At 33.9% G+C, this 7,419-nt stretch overlaps 1 pseudogene; it reads right to left on the bottom strand.

The window, feature by feature from the left end:
- Window positions 1-790: 790 nt before the first annotated feature.
- LOC137734206 (cytochrome P450 714C2-like) lies at window positions 791-6,157 on the bottom strand (annotated as a pseudogene).
- Between the last annotated feature and the right edge of the window lie 1,262 nt (window positions 6,158-7,419).

The following is a 7,419-nucleotide window of genomic DNA, read 5'->3' as shown; positions in this document are numbered from 1 at the left end:
TGAATTTCCTCTTGGCGGGCTGGATGGTTTATCAAGTAGCACCCTCCGGAATTGGAATCTGAATTATTGGACTTAAGAAATACTTATTTGTTAGGTCGGTCAAATCCATACATGTAAAATTGATTTTTAACAAGGTTACCACAACCATTTCATATTTCATCGCTTAAACACATGAATATTATCCTCCAAGGTTCATGTATACGTATGATTCTTAGTAGTTCTTGTAACCTATGACCCTCATAAACGCATGCAACCTATGATCAGATAGATGTTTTACAAGGAAATCCTACCTCCGATGACTATTTGGTACAGTGACATGTTTAGTCTCCACTTTTTTGGGTGTTGGTAAAAAATATAAAACCTGTCGTTGCCAACATACTTCGGCATGTGGCACCTCTTAGAGATATCATACTTTCCTCGCATATAAAACTATTGTGACCCTTCTAAACTTACCTAACCTATGATCCTTATGAATGCGTGTAATCTTATGATCTCATAATTTCTTTCCTTATAATTGCAAGCCGATAGAAGGACGTCTTACCTAGATGATGAACAAAACAAGCCTTTTCACTGAACAACTTCTGTTATTATTCTGCCAACGAAACATAGAACATACACCAAAATAAAGTAAAAACTTAATAACTTAAATTCATCCAAATTGAAAGACGTCTAGACAACTTTTTGTTTTAATGTTTACAGTGTACAGGTGTAATAACTGCCAATCTATAAGCCCTACGATAAATCAGCCGTCTAACATGCGATTACACCCTCTACAGAAACACAACTGCTGTCACACTCTCTTAAGATGGAGAATTACTCCGTGCTCAGGTTCAATGACCAACCTACAAGCTGGCGAGTGCTGGTATGCCGGGGAGAGTGAGAAGCAAAACTTGGAAAGAATAAGAAACAGAATCACCTTCAATTCTGTCATTGCTAAGTTTTTGCCAACACAAATCCGAGGACCAAATGCAAATGGCAGATAAGCCTCAGGAGACTTGCAGGCAGCAACGATTCCATGCTTAAATCTTTTCGGATTGAATTGAAGGGCATCAGGGCCCCAGACATCAGGCAGTTGCTGCAATATTGGGACTGGAATCTGAATGTTCGTTCCCTTGGGAACTACGATGTTGTGAAGCTTAAATCTTTTCGGATTGATAATTACATTTCACTTAGAAACTCGTTGTAAATATGAGTCTTTAAACAAAATAATTTGAATGTAACTATGAGACTATAGACAATTAGATTTTTTTACTAAAGCGTATAAAATAACGAAAAGCTACGAATGTAGCTACATTGGTTAGAGAGAATTTACGTCTAACTATACTCGAGTTTGAATCTTTATTTCTAGAATTTAGAGTAATTTAAAGCAAAATATCATTTCTATAAAATAAAAAAAATAAAAAAATAAAAAAAAGTTATGAGCCATCATATATAATAACGATTACGTGTCCATAACATATCAATAACAAAATGCACCTTTAAAAAAATAAACAAAATTATCTTGACTAGCTGACCTACTTGCTTTGAATTGTTAATCCGCCACCAGAAATGGCTCATAACCATAGTTCACATTTTGAAACAAATAATTAGGTTCAAAAAGGAGTAGGGTGTCACATCTCCAATACTACCAAAATATTTGATTTTACAAAACTGCCACTTGGATGTGCTCTATAAAAGAAGTCATCCACCTGGTTTCTTGAATCACCATATTCAACTGCCAACATATATAAATGGGTTTAAAATGAAATCAGTACTTGGTAGCCAATAGACTCAAGCGATCGCCTCAATAAAAACTTATTATGAATTTGTACACGTATAGTAACATACTGCTTTCATTACCTAAGTATATAGGTTTTATTGAGTATTGCATTTATTACTAAAACTATTGTCCCTATAAACATTTGTAAAATACTTGGGTACTGATTAGTCAGTAACCAAGTATTGTCCTAAACATTTTTTGACTAATATTCAACACATATTCACTGCCTAAAACTATATCCTGAGAAGCACCTAACATGTGCTTCTTCCAGAAGCACTTGAGCTAAAGTCACCCAACTTTTATCTATTTTTATATCAAACCCATAAAGAGCGCATTTAGCAGCACTGCGAAAATAGTTTGAAACAGGACGTCAACAGAGCATCTGCATTGAGTAAAATACATGAAGATTTATTGTGTGTGTAAAGTAACATACAGTTTTCATGCTTCGAAACATATCAGCATCTGGAATACCATCCCTGAAAATTTCAAGCACCTCAGCACGGACACGAGCTTGCCACTCTGGATGTGTAGCTAACGACATCAAGCTCCATGATGCTGTGACGGCAGTGGTTTCGTGGCCAGCAAAGTAAATACTCTTGCAATTATCCACTATGAAACTTGATGAGTCGATTTTATACTATATATTTTACCCTATTCTTAGTATTGATGTATTGGTTATTTTGTGAGAATTTTTTATACTTTATATTCTTAATGTAGGACATTCAAACTTCCTCTAGTGCAAAACGTGATGAAACGGCTGAATTTTGGAATGATTTCAATTGGAGGATGTGAATCTATTGACTTTATCATGTCAAAGTTTCATAATTTTCTACCAAGAGGATTATTTATGGCGATCAAATAAAGGAGCAGTGTGCAGTGCTGACGTTTTGGGCTTCTTTGGGCTTTTTGGCATCCAAGATGATGTCTTTTGGGTTCGAGGCCTTGCAATTATGTTTGGGACATCTCAAGCTTTAATTCTAGCCATTTTGGGCCTATTTTGGAGTCCTGAAGATCCAGAAGCGTCATTGTTTTGAGGCTATGTAGATTTTTGGCGAATTTTACTAGTCAATTTAGGATTATATTTCCTAATTTATTTTAATTTATTTGGTTTCCTGGTTTTATTCTAAGACCTTTTCTAGGTAGGGTTTTATTTTCTAATAGTATAAATAAGGCTTTTTAGCCATTAGGGTTTTTTGGTGAGAGAGGAGAGGGGAAAGAAGGGAACGCACACACACTTTAGAGAGCTTTTGGATTCAAGTTTATTTTCAAAGTGTTTTTTATCCTTATTTTTTAATAATATTTTGTTTTATAGTTGTTAGTAACTAATTCTTGTTTGCTACGACGAGGCCACGAGCCTTAGCAAGAATATGTAGTTTCTTTTCAATTTGATTATGATATTATGCATGTATATTTTGAATTATTAATCACCGGTTTAAACTATGTACTTATCTTAATACTTAGCTACCATTAGGATCTTTATAAAAGTAATTTGATTCAATTTTGGTCAGAAGTTAGTCCCTGAAATTGACGAAGGCTTCTTGTGATTAATATGTGCAAGTTCACTTAGGATGAATACCACGTCTTACAGGTTGTATGGTTTTTCAAAAGGTTTCACAAAACTTAATGAGTCATGCATGTCTAGATTTGATCTGAATACCACAGGTTGCATGTTTGATATACGCTCTATGTTGGGGGTCCAAATAGGCATATATTAGGAAAACCTAACCTTCAAAATATGCATGTGTAATTCATATGTAATTGGAAGAACTACATAGGATTGTTAAGGTGACGGCGAAACCCTAGGTTTTTACAATTTAATTTTCAAAAACTATTTTCTTTTAGTTTATTTTATTTTATCACTTTATTTAATTTTTTTCTATTAAATTCGTTTTTATTACTTGAAATCAAAAATCAACTTTTTCCCAAACTTTGTTTTAAGTAATTAATTAAGATTTGATTTGATACAAATTATTCATTCGATCCTGTGGAGAATAACATTGCTAGAGCTACTATACTACGATAACTTTGTACTCTTCCAAGTATTTAAAGTATTTTTATCCCTACTTTTGTAGGTAGTAAAATCCTTATCAAAACTATCACGGGAGTAACCTGAAAATGGGTTATCATCATAATTTTTGGCTCCCTCTAGTATCATTTGCATAAGGTCCTTTTCATCAGTAGCTTCAGTACTGCGTTGCTTCGGAGCCTTTAATATCATTGAGTTGATCTCTTTCTCTAATCTCCCTATCCGTCTGTTGTTTTCCGTTGGCAAGTATCTAGCATTTTTTTGAGACATTTAATTATGAAAAATTAGTATGACAAGGCGAATGCAGAATGCAGAAATAGTCATGACTTATGTCTCATGTACATAGTAAAACTATTTGAACTAGATCCTTCGACTGATGAGATCTAGCTCACAGACGAGATCATGCCAATATGTAGTCTAATGAACATTAGATTTCTTGTAATAAATATATACACCTTGCACCAGGAACCCCGATGTTTCCATTCGATATGATTTTCTGAAGAGTTCTGAGCTTTAAAAAAACTTCTTCCCCTTTTAAATAATTACTTCCAAAGGATACTCTAGATATGATATCTGCTGACAAGCTTCTCAAATCATTATCCACCCTAAAGACTGAACTTCCTCCCTTACTTTCGATTTTGTGCTACCAGGATCTTACCATCATTGTTGTAGAGTCCACCATCAAATCCACCATACCCTTGAAATTAAACAGTGAAGTTGGATCCATTTGATTATAAATAAAATATGCGAAAATGCATAAAAAAAAAACATGCATCCAAGTGATATCTTACATTTAGAATTACTTCTAGTATGAGATTTAGTGATTCACCTTAACCTTGTCGGAGTAGAACTCGGGAGCAATAATCTTCCTTTGGTGAGACCAAATTGGGCCGTTTGAAGATAGAATGCCTTGGCCTAACAGAGGCTTGCGATCCTTAGACAATTTGTAAGCAGGCTTCCCTAAGTTCAAATATGTCAGGCTAAGTTCCTTCAGCATATCTAAATCTGAAACACTTACATGTTGAATGATTCCAGTTGAATACATGAAGATTGGCCCTGCAACCAATACATATACACAGGATTTGCATAAATGATGAAGATTTGGGTGGCTTTCTTTTATCTGTTTAAGGATAAAAAGATACTAGTAAGGAAGAGCACTCTATTAAATCAAATTACATCTACAAGAGCACTTGTTATATTTCAATGACCATCTGACAATCAAAGTACATATATGTGTACTACTACTTGGTCCAAAGAAAAGGAAAAAAGAAAGTCTGGTTAATTTTAGCAGGACTTCTTATATTTCAAGTTGTAATTTTGGACAAGAACTTTTGCTTTTGATCCTTAAAAACTCTGAAATGTTTTTGTTATGGAATTGTTATTGACACTCCAAAAATCTCATTCTACAACACTTCCCTTTTGTTAATGTCTTGTAACTTAGGATAAATAAGAGCTTTGACAAATTAATGTGCGTGCATCGGATAGTTGCAAAGTCTTTTGTCCTACGTTCTCTAGTTTTCTGGTCTCGTGTATGAATATCTACAATAGGTAGAGACTTGCTCTAGTCAAACTTGTCATATTAGAAGGTGTACGATTGGAGAGTTACCTCCAAGATTAATGAAAAGCATTGCTCACTCCCGAAAGCTGTGAAGAGCAGATTCTCCAATTTTTCATTCTTTTCTTTCTTACAAACCATATTGAGCATTGGTCTTGAACTGTAGGTGCATTGGGACATTGGTCCTGAACTAAAAAGTATTGGCTCCTAATTTACCACAATGTGGAGCAATGGTCTTTTTGGATAACTCGGTTAGAACTTTCGTCCCTTATTTAGCCCCTTTAAATCCATTATTGTGGACAACAGTTCTAACGGTGTTTCTCAAAAGAACCATTGCCTCCCATTGTTACAAGCTCGTACACTAATACTCATGGATTTTTAGTTAATGACCAAAGCTCAAATTGAGTCAAAGTTTTAAAGGAGTATTCCGATTTTCTCGGACCAATAACCAACATTTGAGAGTGCAAACTTTAAGATATTTACGGAAATGGGATTTACCATATTCGTTTCGCCATTGCACCAGATGAGGGAAGAGGGTCGAATGCCATTCATGACTAATGGAAACACGATGGTCTTTCGAGATCGGACTACTACTGGGTTCTGCAGCTGTTGACTTCTTCATCACCTCGAGCTTGAACCTTTTCATGTCCGGGATATTTCCAAAGATAATTGATGAAGAGGGAGGCCCTCTGATTCCTTGCTTTTCAAGCTTTGATATCTGCCTCCTTTGGTTTAAAACCAAAGTCTCGTAGAGAAACAAAAACAATATCACAAATCCACCCAACAACGTCGATAGTACTATCTTTGCTGCTGCCATTGTTGCCTCCTCTTTCTTTCTTTCTTTCTTTCTTTCTTTTCTACTCGGTATCTCTCTTCGGACTCTTCGAAACTCAAACAACTCTTTTTAAATTTTTTGGCAAACTAAAAACAACTCTTTTTTTTTTTTTTTTATTAAGTAGCGAAGGGACAAATGAAGAGTAATAAAGGACAAATGAAGAGTAATAAAGTACCAACATCCGTTTTAATATTGATGAGTTTAGCAATATTAATATTTTAGCTGGATTAAATCGACATATAGCATCCTTTTGTTTTTGGCCTCTTCTAACTAGACCTGGTATTCGTTTGGTATTTTCTGTGTTCATATCGTTTTCGTATCATACCCGATATCTTAACGGGTCGTGTCGTGTAACATCCGTTAAAATAAACGGGTAAAATAACCCGACCCGAAATCGACCCGATAATATTAACAGATAATATGACTCGACTCGTTACCCGTTAAGGAAAATATACTTTAAACCAATAAATAATCAAATAAAAAACATAATACTAAATATGTATATACATACCATTTATCACATTCAAAACATGAAAACGCATTTGTCTTTCAAGTATTACATATTTACATACCCAAAATAAGTGCATAATAAATAATAAAAAAACAATAGAACATTACAAAATATCAAATGTTCAAAATATTTGCAAAATTAAGGGAGTTATGTTTCAAGGTTTGGAACCTTGCACATTTTCTTACAATCAAACTCTTCAATTTTCATCAATCACCATGGGAAATGGTATCGGAACTTTGGCTTGATATATTATCTTCAAGAGTTATATTGATGATATTTTCAGTGAGGCTTTCTACATTAGCACTCTCTTCTCAATTATTCTATGGCTATTGTTTAAGTAAAGTCTTTAATAGTTTTTTTTTAATTAATGTAGAAGTGTGAAAAATATAGAAAAAATATATAAACGCTCGTAATGACAAGCTTTACAACTTTCGTGAAAGATTAACTTTGAAATGTGCCACTATAATCATATAAATCATAGATTAAAATTTAACCATCGATTGTTATTTACATTTATGCTTCATTTTTCTCATCAAATTTTGTTTTTTCAGATTTTCTTTTTTGAAAACATGATCTATTAGAGGATACAGGAAGATAAATGGTTTGGATCGTTGATATTTAGTTCAGAGTTTTACCGTTAGTGAAAATATTGCTTGGTGTTTATAAAGTCTTTACAAACCATATAACATCGACTCATATTTCAATTAACCATAAATATCGAGACGTGATATCA

This window comes from Pyrus communis, chromosome 5 (assembly GCF_963583255.1).
Source record: "Pyrus communis chromosome 5, drPyrComm1.1, whole genome shotgun sequence".
Lineage (NCBI taxonomy): Eukaryota > Viridiplantae > Streptophyta > Magnoliopsida > Rosales > Rosaceae > Pyrus > Pyrus communis.
The sequence above is the reverse complement of the archived record's forward strand: the minus strand, read 5'-3'. Positions and strand labels throughout refer to the sequence as shown.